The sequence below is a fragment of the Acinonyx jubatus genome, chromosome B4, assembly GCF_027475565.1.
Source record: "Acinonyx jubatus isolate Ajub_Pintada_27869175 chromosome B4, VMU_Ajub_asm_v1.0, whole genome shotgun sequence".
NCBI classification, from domain to species: Eukaryota; Metazoa; Chordata; class Mammalia; order Carnivora; family Felidae; genus Acinonyx; species Acinonyx jubatus.
This window is the reverse complement of record NC_069387.1, coordinates 101,264,364-101,279,476: the sequence shown is the minus strand read 5'-3', so window position 1 is coordinate 101,279,476 and position 15,113 is coordinate 101,264,364. Positions and strand designations below refer to the sequence as shown.

Genomic DNA, 15,113 nt, shown 5'->3' with positions numbered 1-15,113 from the left:
ATGACAGAGCTCAGTTTGGTGGGGAACAAAGGCGCTCGCCAGCGCCATCTCCCCCGCCCATCCCCCAGCCAAAATCCCAAAGGCAACCAGTTCCTGCCAGGGAACTTGCTCGCTCCGCTCCGCGCAAACACCCAACTCTGTGCTTCTGCGGAGCCAAACCTCTGGCAGCGGATCTGACTCCCTCCCGCTGCCACAGGGCCCCTCCTGAAGTGGATCACCTAAGGAGAAGCGAGCTAAGACTGCCCCTCCTGCCCCCGTGCACCTTGCCTACCCACCCCAGCTAATACGCCAGATCCCCAGCACCACAAGCCTGGCAGTGTGCAAGTAGCCCAGACGAGCCATGCCACCCCACAGTGAATCCCGCCCCTAGGAGAGGAGAAGAGAAGGCACACACCAGTCTGACTGTGGCCCCAGCCGTGGGCTGGGGGCAGACATCAGGTCTGACTGCGGCCCCGCCCACCAACTCCAGTTATACACCACAGCACAGGGGAAGTGCCCTGCAGGTCCGCACCACTCCAGGGACTATCCAAAATGACCAAACGGAAGAATTGCGCTCAAAAGAATCTCCGGGAAATAACAACAGCCAATGAACTGATCAAAAAGGATTTAAATAATATAACAGAAAGTGAATTTAGGATAATAGTCATAAAATTAATCGCTGGGCTTGAAAACAGTATAGAGGACAGCAGAGAATCTCTTGCTACAGAGATCAAGGGACTAAGGAACAGTCACGAGGAGCTGAAAAGCGCTTTAAACGAAATGCAAAACAAAATGGAAACGACGACAGCTCGGATTGAAGAGGCAGAGGAGAGAATAGGTGAACTAGAAGATAAAGTTATGGAAAAAGAGGAAGCTGGGAGAAAGAGATAAAAAAAATCCAGGTGTATGAGGGGAAAATTAGAGAACTAAGTGATACACTAAAAAGAAATAATATATGCATAATTGGTATCCCAGAGGAGGAAGAGAGAGGGAAAGGTGCTGAAGGTATACTTGAAGAAATTATAGCTGAGAACTTCCCTGAACTGGGGAAGGAAAAAGGCATTGAAATCCAAGAGGCACAGAGAACTCCCTTCAGACGTAACTTGAATCGATCTTCTGCACGACATATCATCGTGAAACTGGCAAAATACAAGGATAAAGAGAAAATTCTGAAAGCAGCAAGGGATAAACGTGCCCTCACATATAAAGGGAGACCTATAAGACTCGTGACTGATCTCTCTTTTGAAACTTGGCAGGCCAGAAAGAATTGGCACGAGATCTTCAGTGTGCTAAACAGAAAAAATATGCAGCCGAGAATCCTTTATCCAGCAAGTCTGTCTTTTAGAATAGAAGGAGAGATAAAGGTCTTCCCAAACAAACAAAAACTGAAGGAATTTGTCACCACTAAACCAGCCCTACAAGAGATCCTAAGGGCGATCCTGTGAGACAAAGTACAAGAGACACCACTACAAGCATAAAACATACAGACATCACAATGACTCTAAACCCGTATCTTTCTATAATAACACTGAATGTAAATGGATTAAATGCGCCAACCAAAAGACATAGGGTATCAGAATGGATAAAAAAACAAGACCCATCTATTTGCTGTCTACAAGAGACTCATTTTAGACCTGAGAACACCTTTAGATTGAGAGTGAGGGGATGGAGAACTATTTATCATGCTACTGGAAGCCAAAAGAAAGCTGGAGTAGCCATACTTATATCAGACAAACTAGACTTTAAATTAAAGGCTGTAACAAGAGATGAAGAAGGGCATTATATAATAATTACAGGGTCTATCCATCAGGAAGAGCTAACAATTATAAATGTCTATGCGCCAAATACCGGAGCCCCCAAATATATAAAACAATTACTCATAAACATAAGCAACCTTATTGATAAGAATGTGGTAATTGCAGGGGACTTTAACACCCCACTTACAGAAATGGATAGATCATCTAGACACATGGTCAATAAAGAAACAAGGGCCCTGAATGATACATTGGATCAGATGGACTTGACAGATATATTTAGAACTCTGCATCCCAAAGCAACAGAATATACTTTCTTCTCGAGTGCACAAAAAGTGATTCCTTTGAAAACTGTCACAGAAAGAGGGCTAACTCACACTTAAATGGGACCTGTAGTCATTACCCTGGTGACCAAAATAGGCAAATGAAGCAAGCAATGTCTTACAGGATGGCATCATCATCATCATTTAACTCAGGACTCTTTGACTAAGGGTGACAAGAACTCAGTTCAAAACTCAGGGTCAGCAACCAAGGGCACCAGGGCCTCAATGTCCCTCTTTCTCTCTCCCTTTGGTATATCCACCTCTCTCTGACCATGACCATCATTCTCACAATCAAATTTTCGCCACAAAGCTGAAACAATGTTTATCACCTCAAGGCTCACATCTTATTATCTTCATCACAAAAAAAGAGAAAAAAATTCCCCAATTCGAGTTCAAAAGATACTTAGGAAGGGTGCCTGCATGGCGCCCTTGGTTCAGCATCCATCTTTGGCTCAGGTCATGATCTCAGGGTTCATGAGTTTAAGAACCGCAGAGCCCACTTCTTTCTCTCTCTCCCTCTCTCTCTCTCTCTCTCTCTCTCTCTCTCTCTCTCTCTCTCTTTGCCCCTCCACGGCTCACACTCTCTCTTGTATAAATAAATAAATAAATAAATAAATAAATAAATAAATAAATAAATAAAAAGATACTTAGGAAAGTATTCCATCTAGCCTGGCTAGAGCCATTCCCTAATTATGACCAATCCTTGTGAGCAATAGGGTGATATGCTAGAATAACCCAGGTCACTTACCCACCTCTGAATGGGGGCAGGGTTGGGAGTATATAAAGAGCAAGTCAGGAAAAACATGATAGATAGTCCCTTCCACAACCATGTGATTGGAGCTGAAGAGCTACTCTCCAAAAGAAGTAGGCAGAGAAGGTGGACAGTGATCTCAGGCAACCAGGAGTAATAGATCCTCACAATATCTGAACAGGCACTTTCTATTTGGCTTTGGCATCCTTCAATTTGAAATGCATTTTGAAATTCGGTACATAATTCAATTCAGTACAGAGCTGGGTTTCATTGCTTTATGCATGGATATCTTGATTTCTCTAATGAGACAATAATCTCATTGGAGAAGGAGACTGAGCCCGTACTGGGTATTTTCATACACTTAGTAAATTCTTGTTGAAACAATGTCCAGCCAACCTTTGGTGTCACACTATAAATAGGAAAATCTTTCTTTGGTTTATGGCAGCGGTACTTTAAGAAAGACTGATTGTTTGAAATTCTTCCTCTTTGACTGACAGCTGGCATGAAGTTTTGCTCCCAAAGAAAGAGATGGTCCCTACATCATTTTTTAATTTTTTTAATGTTTATTCATTTTTGAGAGACAGAGAGAGACAGAGCATGAGCAGGGAAGGGGCAGAGAAAGGGGGACACAGAATCCGAAGCAGGCTCCAGGCTCTGAGCTGTCAGCACTGAGCCCCATGCGGGGCTAGAACTCACGAACTGTGAGATCATGACCTGAGCCGAAGTTGGATGCTCAACCGACTGATCCACCCAGGGGCCCCAGTCCCCACATCATTTTGTCTTCATAGCACTAACAGCTCACTGCCACTAACAGCTCAGTGTAGCTGAATCAAATGCCCATTAATTTGACTGTCATGGTAATTACACGTTCCAGTGTTTTGATGTTTATAATACACTCTTACCACGCCTAGTTTTTAAACTTAAGAGTATCCACTATTTTTTAAGCACTTGGTTTGGTGTTTTTATATATCTTAGCTGATTTGACAAAGAGCATTTACACACACACAGAGACACCCACACCCACCCCCCCAACACACACAGTTAAGATGATGAAGAAGCTGAGGTCTAGAGAGATTAAGAGATGGAACCAAATGCATGATCCTTGTGTGTTATGTAGCCAGATTTCCCATCCAAGTCTGTCTGACTTCCAAGCCTGCCTTGTGGCACTATTTAGCTAGAAAATCACATCCTACTTGCATCCCTACCTATTACACAGTTAATGGTTCCTTTGAGAGACATCAGTATACATTCAGTCCAAGCAAAAATGTTCACCTCCTAACATAGTGACACTTTCCTCTCCACACATCCAGCATGGAATTTCCAAACATTCATAATCATTTCATGTGAAGCTACTTGTTTAGAGAAGTCCTCATCTTGAACACTTTTGGCTGTCAAGAACAGGGACAAATGTGTGTTCTCATGGTACGGAGATGATTTTCTAAAATTATCTTCAGAAACAAAATCATCACAAAGCTTTTGGATGGTGAGGGGAAAACTTTTTTTTTTTATTTTGTTTGTTTTCTCTTACTGAAGATATTTTCCTCACATATTCTAAAAACCTCATTTGGGGCAGAAATCAAACAAAGCCAGCTTCAGTCAGGAAAAAAAAAAAAAGAAGAAGAAGAAGAAGGTGTGAGCAATAGTCCACTGCTAGCCAATGACCTTAGCACCTCACTTATGTGTCAACACCTCTCCTTCTGGTAGCCATGTTGGTACAGTCACCAAGAAAGGAAAAAAAAAAAAAAAAAAAAACCTCCTAACTGAGGCATGTGAGCCCAGCAGTGACTGAAGAGAACAGCAAAACAGAGTCAGTAAGCGACATAACTGTGGGTAACAAGGGGTCGTGTGGTCTAACACAAAACTTTATATTTCACTACAATAGCTACAGAATTATGTGGGGTAAAACACATTTGTTACCAAAAGGGAAAATGTTTCTCCTTTCTTAATTATGGAATAAACTGAGTAAACATAATCTGAATCCAACAAGATTATATCACAGAAAGAAGGAATTCCCTGAATTTTTCTCTGAGACTAAAAGAACCCAAGGAGTTTGAACAATGCATTTTTTGGTTGTTGAGGCTTTTTGCTGTTTTTTTTTTTTCCTCTCTTCTCTTTTCTGAAAGAATTTAGAATGTATCAGTTGATGTCACTGACATATCTTGATGAGGGAGAAGAGATAGAAACAAAAGACAAGGAGGGGCGCCTGGGTGGCTCAGTTGGTTAAGTGGCCGACTTCAGCGCAGGTTATAATCTCACGGTTTGTGGGTTCGAGCCCCACATCAGGCTCTGTGCTGACAGCTCAGAGCCTGGAGCCTGCTTCGGATTCTGTGTCTCCCTCTCTCTCTGCCCCTTCTCCACTACTGCTCCGTCTTTATCTCTCAAAATGAAATAAACATTAAAAACAAATTTAAAAAAAGAGAAACAAAAGACAAGGAAATAAATTTAAATTGGTCTTCTCTTGCCTTTACCAGCTGGCTAAAATTCTCTTCCTCATAAATTAGAGACAATTCACAACCTGACTATAATGGAAGGAAAGCCCAGCGGTAGCTTAAAGCAATGTAATATATGTGTGCTGATTTTGATATTGAATCCTTATATATATTCATCTGAATATTCAAGTCCATAGACTGATACATTGTATGCTGTGCATAAACATATAATTCTAATAACTTTAATAATAACTTTATGTTTTTTGAAAGAATATCATATTTGTTTTATATATAGTTTTATATCTGGGATGTATGCATGTGTTTGTAAGCCATTCTTTAAAAGAAATTAAACACATTTTCATGTGGCCACACAATAACATGTTAGAAAATACAATGAAAGAAAATTGCATTTATAATAGCAACAGTAAAAGAAAATTCCGAGGAATAAAAATAAATAAAGTTCACAAGATCCATATGAAGAGAATTTTTTAAACACTGAGGAAGAGATCTACAGAGAACCTGGACAGTTGGAAAGGCATAGCATATTCTTGGATAGGAGCACACAGTGTAATCAGAATACCAATTTTCTCCACTATAATTTAAAAGTTAACATAATCTCATTAAAATAACTGTAGAATTTTTACAACCAGACAAGCTAATTCTAAAGTTAATATATAAAATAAACATGAAAGAATAATTCTGGGGAGAAAAAAAGTCTACAGTGAGGAAATAACCTTATTAGATATTTAAAACATATTATAAAGCTATAGTAATTAAAACAATCTGTACCTGCATATGAGTAGAGGGAGGAATCAACGGAGCCCTACCAAAAGCCCAAATAAGTACCAGAATTTGTATATAATGAAAGTGGCATTACTAATGGTGGCAAAAGGTGGATTAATTACTGGTTTTGGAAAACTGGGTAGTCATCTGGAAAACAGGTTAATCCTATCTGTAGCACCAGAATACAAAATAAATTTCAGATGGATCAGAAGAAATTATGGCACATTTTTTTAAAAAAAAGACAGTCTTCGTGTGTGGGAGACCTCCCACACTGGAGTGTGGGAGTGTGACTCAAAACCTAAAAGTATAATTGAACAAATAAATACAACTCTAAGAAAATAAAAATTTCTGTATAGCAAAAACTATTAAAAGCAACACAAAAAGACCAATGATAGACTTGGAAAATACATTTCAACGAGTATCACAAAGGGCTATATTAGGGCTCACACAAATCAAATAGCAAAGCCATCCACACAAAAGGGAAAAAAAGGAAAGAACAAGAATAGACAAGAAAACAAAAATGAGAGAAAGACAAATACACTTCACATTGAAATATCACTTTTTACCTATCAGATAGGTGAAGACCCAAGATATTTATTGTGTCCTCTGCTGGCAAGTGCACTGGGCTCACACACTTCCATGCATGTCGAGTATCGGTAAAACCTCTTTGAAGTATAACATAACAAAGACCATCAAAGCTATAAGTATGCATGCTTTTTAGCCTAGCAGAGATTGTCCTGCAGATTTACTCATGCGTATGTGTGGAATATGAAGGCAGAAGATTACATATGGCCATTTTCTAATAGCAAACTATTAGAAACAGCTTAATATCCTGCAATACACACGGGCAAAATCAAAGGCGGTACACATGTGTTACTCTACTAACATCATACAACCTCAAACAATAAAGAAACAAGAAAAACAGGCTCAGTATATTTATGGTGATTCAAAATCCCAGTTTCCAGAGCAGTCTGTATTCATACTTTTTGCCCTGGTAGTTCAACCAATTAATGATGCCTTTTCCTCGAAAAAGTGTCCCTGTCTGTGTAATAAATAATTCAGTCGCCCTAAGTGTAACTCTTGGGAGTGGGGAAAAGGAGTAGGGGTGAGGTGCGGAACAGAATATGAAGTTGAAGGGGCGCCCAGGTGGCTCAGTCAGTTGGGCGTTAGGTCACGATCTCATAGTTCATGGGTTCTGTGCTGACAGCGCAGAGCCTGGAGCCTGCTTCATGGATTCTGTGTCTCCCTCTCTCTGCCCCTCCCCACCCCCTCTCTCAAATAAACATTAAAAAAAAAGAATATAAAAAAAAGAATATGAAATTGGATGAAGAGGAAAAGAAGGCAAAGACAGCTTGATGTTTCCCAGGCAGGCTGGCACTCCTCAGTTCTTCTCTTGACACTTTCGAGGCCATCAGTCTCTGGAGCCAGATAGCCTGTGTTCAAATTCTGGCTGCACTACTTACAAACTTTATGACCTTGACAAATTCCTTAATCCCTTTCTGCCTCAGTTTTATTATCCATAAAAGAAGGATAGTAGGACCCATCTCACAGGGTTATTGGATTAAATAATAATTATTATTATAATTATATATATGTATATATATGCTTTGTAGATGTTTTGAGTGATATACATATATATATATATGAATATGTGAATATTACCATGATTCATAGTGCTTCTGTTGAGGCTACCATATCTAGATCCTGACAAATTCAACACACAGAAAGACTTAACTACTACAAGTAATCACATTTAAGATCGAAATATAAACAGGATTCACTCATTCAACAATTTTTCACCGAACACTTATACTTAAGGCTCCGAGCTAGGCTCTAGAGGAATAAAATTATACAAAACACAGTAGAAAAATAGGATGAGTTGGCATATAGCCGACATGTATAAGATGGCATTATTTGTTTTGTTGTAAGATTTATTGATTACCTAGATTAAATTCAGCAAAATACAAATGTTCTAGTTTCCAGTAATTCATCCATCTCTTAATTATCTGGCAATCTTAATAAAATGTCAAAACAGAATACAAACCTAGAAATATAGACGAATAGCTATTTCCAAACAATAAGTAGGGATGTAAGTATACTCGCATGGTCAAGAACCAGACCTTTGGAACCAAGACTGACTCAGGCTTAAAACTGGTTCTGCCACTTTCCATGTGCAACCTTAGGCAAGTTACTTTCTATCCATTAATTCTTCACATTTAAAAAGAGTAACTCTAGCTACCTACTTCAAGTGAAATTATGAGGATTAAATGTAGGGCATTTACCTAGTACTTAGCACATAATAAATGCTTAATAAATATTCGCTAGCATCATTATTTTTATTTCTCTGACTTTAAATACACAACAGTCAGTTGATTATCTATCCACATTACGTCTTCTCTGCCTGACTTATCTCCATTTATCTCTAAGCAAATGAGACAAAAGATAACTTGTTCTTGTTAGAATATTCAATACTTTAAATGTGTTGTCAAAAAACAGTGACTGGCTGATATTTCTCATAGCAGGAGTATAAACTAACTCCCCTCCAGGGAATCACATTTGTTTAGGTGATTTGTAGATTTCCTATTTAGGCAAGGCCTTCATCTGCAAGATCTACTTCTTCTAATCCTGCTCTGCGTGATAGAGCTATGAAGTGTCCCTCCTCCTCCCTCAGGAATCATGTCTTTTCAGGATGAGGACCCAGTTAGTGGGATTCTACTCGTAAAAGACACCTGCGATCCATTTCTTTCTTCAGCACACGTCTGTAGCACCAAAAATTACATTCTAAGCCAAAAGTTTTGCTAAATTATTCATGTTTATAGGCATTTAATTTATCATTTTAGAATACTAATATGAAAGCAACTTCAAATTATCTGGAGTTTGAGACAGAAGAAAGTAGATGAATTACGGAGATAATTACTAAAGTGCATCTGAGGAATTTTAATGTCACATGTTCCAACAGGAAAAAAGCATGTTTGAGAACTAAAAAGATTAACTGAGAACTGAACTCTGAAGCAGGTATTTTTAGGAATCTTTGGTAATGTTTTAATGTCAGTTAGCTTAAGAAACAAAGTGTTTGTTTCTTGTAGTTGCTAGGCAACATATTGGATTTGATTTGGTTTCCAGTCATTTTAAATAACAGTGCCATGATTATAATAATAATAACACAGTACCACCTTCTTCTGAATTTAATATTAAAGTACTTAAGAACAATTGGCTGTAGTGAAGTCATTATTACTTAACAGATTTTTTGTTGTTGTTTTCCATACCCTTATTCTAGAATCCTGGAATCACATACCGTACTCTTAAAAGAACATCTTATGTTCCAATTATGCATTAGACTGTATTTCTATTTTAGCCTAGAGATTCACATAAATCTCAAGATACTGAACTTTGTGACCTTTCCTGTAAATTGCTACATACTCTAATCATTATATTACTGAATCGTCAAATATTCTCTTTTTAAGAAGGCAAAGGAGGAGCATTTCAATACTTGAAATGTTGCTATGGAAGCAGGATAAACTTCAGACGTTTAAAAACGAACCCACCTATACTAAAACCTAATACTCCAACCAAACTACTAATATTAGTTTTCACTATTAACGCATCTCTGTGAGTTCTTGACATGGATGATATTTTTTGTTTTCTTATAAAGTTAATATACACTTCAGTTATTTTTTAAAGGTTTGTTTATTTTTGAGAGAGTACAAGAGGGAGAGGAGCAGAGAGAGAGGGAGACAGAGGATCCGAGGCGTTCTCTGTGCTAACACCAGAGAGCCCAATGCTGGGCTCGAACTCACAAACCTGACCTGAGCTGAAGTCGGACACTCACCCAACTGAGCAACCAGGTGCTCATACTTTTTCATTCTTTCTTAAAATCAGACACTAGAAAGTAGTATGAAACGAAAAGTAACATCCCTTTTCTTACTCCTCCCCAAGTTCAATCCTACTCCCCAGGAATAATCAGTGCCAGCACTTTCTTATGACTATTTCATTTTTAAATTCTACTTGGAGACCAGCATGTTAGATTTTGACACCCAACTCATCTATTGTTAGAGCTTGAGTGTTGTCTTCGTTAGCACCCAACCAAGAGTGGAAGTGAAGGAAGGAAGGAAGGAAGGAAGGAATGAAGGAAGAGAAAGATGTAAAGGAAGGAAGAGAAAGAAGTAAAGGAAGGAAGGAAGGAAGAGAAAGAAGTAAAGGAAGGAAGGGAGGAAGAGAAAGAAGTAAAGGAAGGAAGGGAGGAAGAGAAAGACGTAAAGGAAGGAAGGAAGGAAGGAAGGAAGGAAGGAAGGAAGGAAGGAAGGAAGGAAGGAAATAGCAATTTTCCAGCAAAAAACTACGTCTCTGGACCCAAACCTTTCCCTTCTGGCTCAGCTCTAGCAGCACCACTTTACCCCTACTCCATTTCTGGACAACATTCATATGGAGGCCAAGGACCCAGCTAACTTACCCTATTGGATGGGAATTTCTGGGTGTACATTTTTAAAAGATTGTTTCTAAAGTAGCTTCCCAGTACTTAGCTTGGTCTAAGTTTAAAGTACCAAACAATCTCTTTCCATCCCTTCCTTTCCATCCCTCTCCTTTTCCTCCTGCTCTCTTTCTCCCTCTCCCTGTCCCCAGCTCTGTCATTTCTCTACTTCAATTAACTTTCTTTTGTTTGCCTTATTTATTTCATCTATACTTCGCATAGAAGTCTGGAGGGCTTGAATGATCTGGACCCTTTAGAGTATAGGACATCCGCTCTAGGGACACGTACAAGTTAAAGCTGCACTGAACTATTAACAGTTCTTGTTACACACACACTCATTCCATCAGAAGGCTTTTCCTCTGGGTCCTGCCATCCAGGTTCAGTTTTCTGGATAGTCTAAACAATTCCCATCCTCCAGCCCTAGGACAACCTACTGTTCTTAGACTCATTTTTGGTATCTGGAAGATTATTTTCCTTCCTGTTTAGGTCTGGGGTTCTCTGTAGTGAGAATCCGATATTCATTCTCTCCCTCTCTCTCTCTCTCTCTCTCTCTCTGTCACACACACACACACACACACACACACACACACATTTAGAAATACTACCATATGCTGTTTTTCCAAACTGTTCCTCAGCAACCATACTGTGAATTAAAACCACCCTGGGTATTCAGCCTACTGCTTGTCATGAACACATTTTCAAATGCTTCTTTAGTTCATGCCTTCTTCTCTGAGAGGCCACGTCTCTGTACAGTCTTAGCCGTTTATATCAATAACCTCGCTCCTCCTGGGTCAACAGCTGATTGGATCACTGGCAGGCATCTGACCCTTGTGCTGGTCCACCAGAGCCCCTCACTCAAGAATTTGAACTAGGAGTTCCAGAACCTGGGAATCAACTAGAGTTAAAGAGGTACTGTAGTGTCAGGAACCAGGGTGGGCATTTGGGTGTAATTGTACTGATAAGGAAGCTGCAAGAACCACATTTCAGAGAGAAGAAGGTTAAATAATAGACACTCAGAAACAGGCAGAAACATGAGGCCATGTGAAAAGAGAAAGTGGATACAAGACCAAGAATATAAGAAAAGAAATCTTTCTTAATTACTGACAACTTCCCATTTTTTCATGAAGCAAAAGGTAGATTTTCTGACCCTGGATCCTTTAAGATATCCCAGAATTCTTGTTAAAAAATTCATCTTCCTTTAAGAGAGCTTAAATGGGCCTTTATGTCTTACAACCAAAAAATATCCCTGATTATGATCTCCCTTACCTTCTTATCTTGTTCTTTTTTTTTTTCCCCTCTCATCTTCCTTGGTTTTCCCTGACCCAAACAAAGGGTAATGCCATCTGGATGTTGTCTCTTAATCTCCAAATTAGGCCCAGAAATTGCATGGCGGATAATCAATTCATGGCAGATAAACTTTCACAGCATCAGAACAGAAATGACAGGATCAATTGAACCCCACAATCTAAGCTTCCATTTTGTACACCAAATTTGAGGCACTGCAGCAGGTAATTTACAGTTTCTTTTTTTGTCCTGTTTGAAATATTTAGGTTACTTTCTGTTCATTAGAAGTACCTGAGAGCTGAGTGGTAAACTAAGAAATAACTCTTATGCGCAAAATCAAAGATTTCAACTTTGGATGGAAGATTAGACAGGAAAAAAACTATTTAGTATGATAGAATAGCAGAAGGCCTCAGGGTTAAGAGAGGATTTTTAAAGACAAAGTATACTTCAATATCCCTGAAGGAATGTGTCGGAAGAGAGGAAGGTTGACAATATATGTCAGTATACTTAGGATTTCAATTCCACCCTGAAATCAGCAGATTAAGGACACCTTATTAAATCAAGACATGTACTATATGTTATGGCCAAAAACTAGACCAATAAAACAAAACCAGAAAGTTAAATATGTCAACTAAAGACTATCATTTCTTTTTTTTTTTGCCTATAATATTATTTTTTTAGGTGCATAAGTACTACTAGTAGAATCTAAATGTGTTACATGAATATAAATAATTCATTATTTTTATTACTATGGTGGTCCAGATAAATGTTTGAACTCAATCAACATTTTTCATATACTCATAGGATATTGGCAGTATAGGAATTAGTCATCAACTCTTCTTCAGCAACCTTTCAAGGTGAGAGTTACTGGTCTCCTATAGATGATGCAATAGGATTCTGAGAACTATATAAAATAATGCTACCCAAGGACACATGACATAGTACATACAACATACTAGAGTCAATGTTGTAACCTCAGTTTATCTGGCTCCCAAATAAACTCTCTACTACACCAAGTCCATATATTTCCATATACAGGTGATCCTTGAACAAACAGGTTTGAACTGTACAGGTCCCCTTATAAGAGGATTTTTTTTAACAAATACAGCACTGTAAATGTATTTTCTCTTTCTTATGGTTTTCTTAATAGCATTTTCTTTTCTCTAGCTTACTTTATTCTAAATACAGTATATAATACACATACAAAATACATGTTCATTGGCTGTTTATGTTATCAGTAAGGTTTTGGTCAACAGTAAGCTATTAGCAGTTAGGTTTTGGGGGAGTTAAAGGTTACACGTGGACTTTCGACTGCATAGGGGGTCAGCACCCCAATCCCTGCACTGTTCAAGCATCAACTATATTTTGTTTTTAAATGTAATATATAGACTGAAAAGAAGCCAAATCTCACATTGGAGTGTTCACAAAAATTGGACAATAAATGACAAAGCAAGAAGTCTTCAGGGCTACTGGGGCTGAAGAAGCAATGTTACAACACAGCAATAAGGATGATGGAATGAATGAGCTTGAGCTACAAAGGACATTAGGGTCCATGTTCATAACCAGTGAGCTACAAAACCACTTTAGTCTGTGTAAACTGTAAATCTATTCTTCAGTGTGATTCCAGTCATTCTTAATCCATTGTAGTGTCATCATAAAGTTTTGAACTTAAAAGAATGAATTCATTCTTGGTGCTGCTATAGGTCATATCTGGATACAAACCAGAGGCATAAGTCCTTGCCTTTAAAGAGTCTTTAAAATTATTCTAAGCCTGCTTCTGGTCCTTTCTCATTGCCACTGATTACTATACCTCATTTTTAATTCATGCCTGTTTAAGCCTGTCTAGGTTTGTGGGAGGAAAATGATAGATAGATGATAGATAGATAGATAATAGATACATAGATAATCTGTCTAAGTTTGGGACTATCTTCTGAGCTTTGACAACCAACTTTTGGCTCATGGACTTGAGTTAGGAGTTCACTTTCAGTTCCATGCATTGTTCTCGTTTTGTTATAAATCACTAATTTTGTGTGTTTCGGTTGACTTGATTTTCTTTTTCCATACTTTCTGTTCTCATATGACCCACTCTCCGATTTAGGCAGCAGTTTAGGTGGTTTAGAATAATAACAGGGGCGCCTGGGTGGCCAGCCGTTTAGTATCTAACTTCGGCTCAAGTCATGAACCCACAGTTCATGAGTTTGAGTCCCACATTGGGTGAGCACAAATCCTGCTTTGGGTAAAACACAAGCCACCCCTTTGGGTAAAACACGGGCCCTGGGTGAGCCCCATTTCTCTCTCTCTCTCTCTCTCTCTCTCTCTCTCTCTCTCTCTCTCCCTCCCTCCCTCCCTCTCCCTCTGTCTCTCTTTTTGTCTCCCTTTCTCACTCTGCCCCTCACTCACTTGCATCCTCTCTCTCTCTCTTAAAAAAAAAAAAAAAAAGAATAAACAACAAAAGTGTCAAATATTTTAACTTTTGAGTTTCTACGACCTGGGCTTTATAACTTCAAAAGTAGCTAAATAAAGAGCTTAAGGCATAAATATGTGCTATTAATAGCATCCTTGTGAGATCATACTATCAACTAGAGGCAGTGTTTACGGCTCACTTTGGAAATCAGATCTGGGAAAGATAATGACTCAGAGAAAGGAAGACAAGAATATGGATTCTGGGTCTCTACAGGAGTCCCATGCCCTGACATTACCCACAGTCCAAATCCAGGATTTGTGGCAGAGGAGTGAGGGAGGTGGAGAATGAAAGAGTCTTGGACTTCCCTCTCTCAGATGTTACACGGAGACTCTGAGATCCAGGGCTCAGTAAGGTGCAGGACCAGTGAGATAATATTGACTACAGGGAATGTATAGGCTGAGAGAGACTAAGCTCATAGAGATCCCATGGTCCCAAAAGGGACAACTACCAACAAAATTTTCTCCTTCCCACTAAACCATGAGCTAGAGATAGTTTAGCAGCAACCTGCAAGGGTTGATGAACAGGACCAGAAAAATAATGTCCATCTCAGCACAGTCCTGGGTGAATTTGTCAAAACAAGCAACGAAAGATGTAAAGCCTCCATACCCCTTCATTGATCCTCTATAAACCATCCTAGACATTGGCTACAAGCTTGGGGTATGGGATGGTGAAACCCTGAAATGACTGAGATGATATCTCAGCCACTGACGGTAACCAGCACTCAAAATGGATATTAGTTTCAATCACAGGAAAATGATACAAGTTATGTTTCTTACCCACATGTGTTTGTGAGCTGTTACTCCTACCTTGCTAGCTCAGCTTTTCAATTCATGCCTTTATGAACTGTGGTTACTTTAGGACACTGTTCCACCTAACTC

General features: G+C 39.0%; 1 long non-coding RNA gene across 1 annotated transcript in view; it reads right to left on the bottom strand.

Moving 5' to 3' along the window:
- The window catches only part of LOC128316444 (uncharacterized), a 51,837-nt gene extending 40,453 nt beyond the window's left edge, over nt 1-11,384 (bottom strand). The window contains exon 1 of the long non-coding RNA XR_008300370.1: nt 11,166-11,384. This is a non-coding gene — a long non-coding RNA (uncharacterized LOC128316444). The remainder of the gene's footprint in view (nt 1-11,165) is intronic.
- Between the last annotated feature and the right edge of the window lie 3,729 nt (nt 11,385-15,113).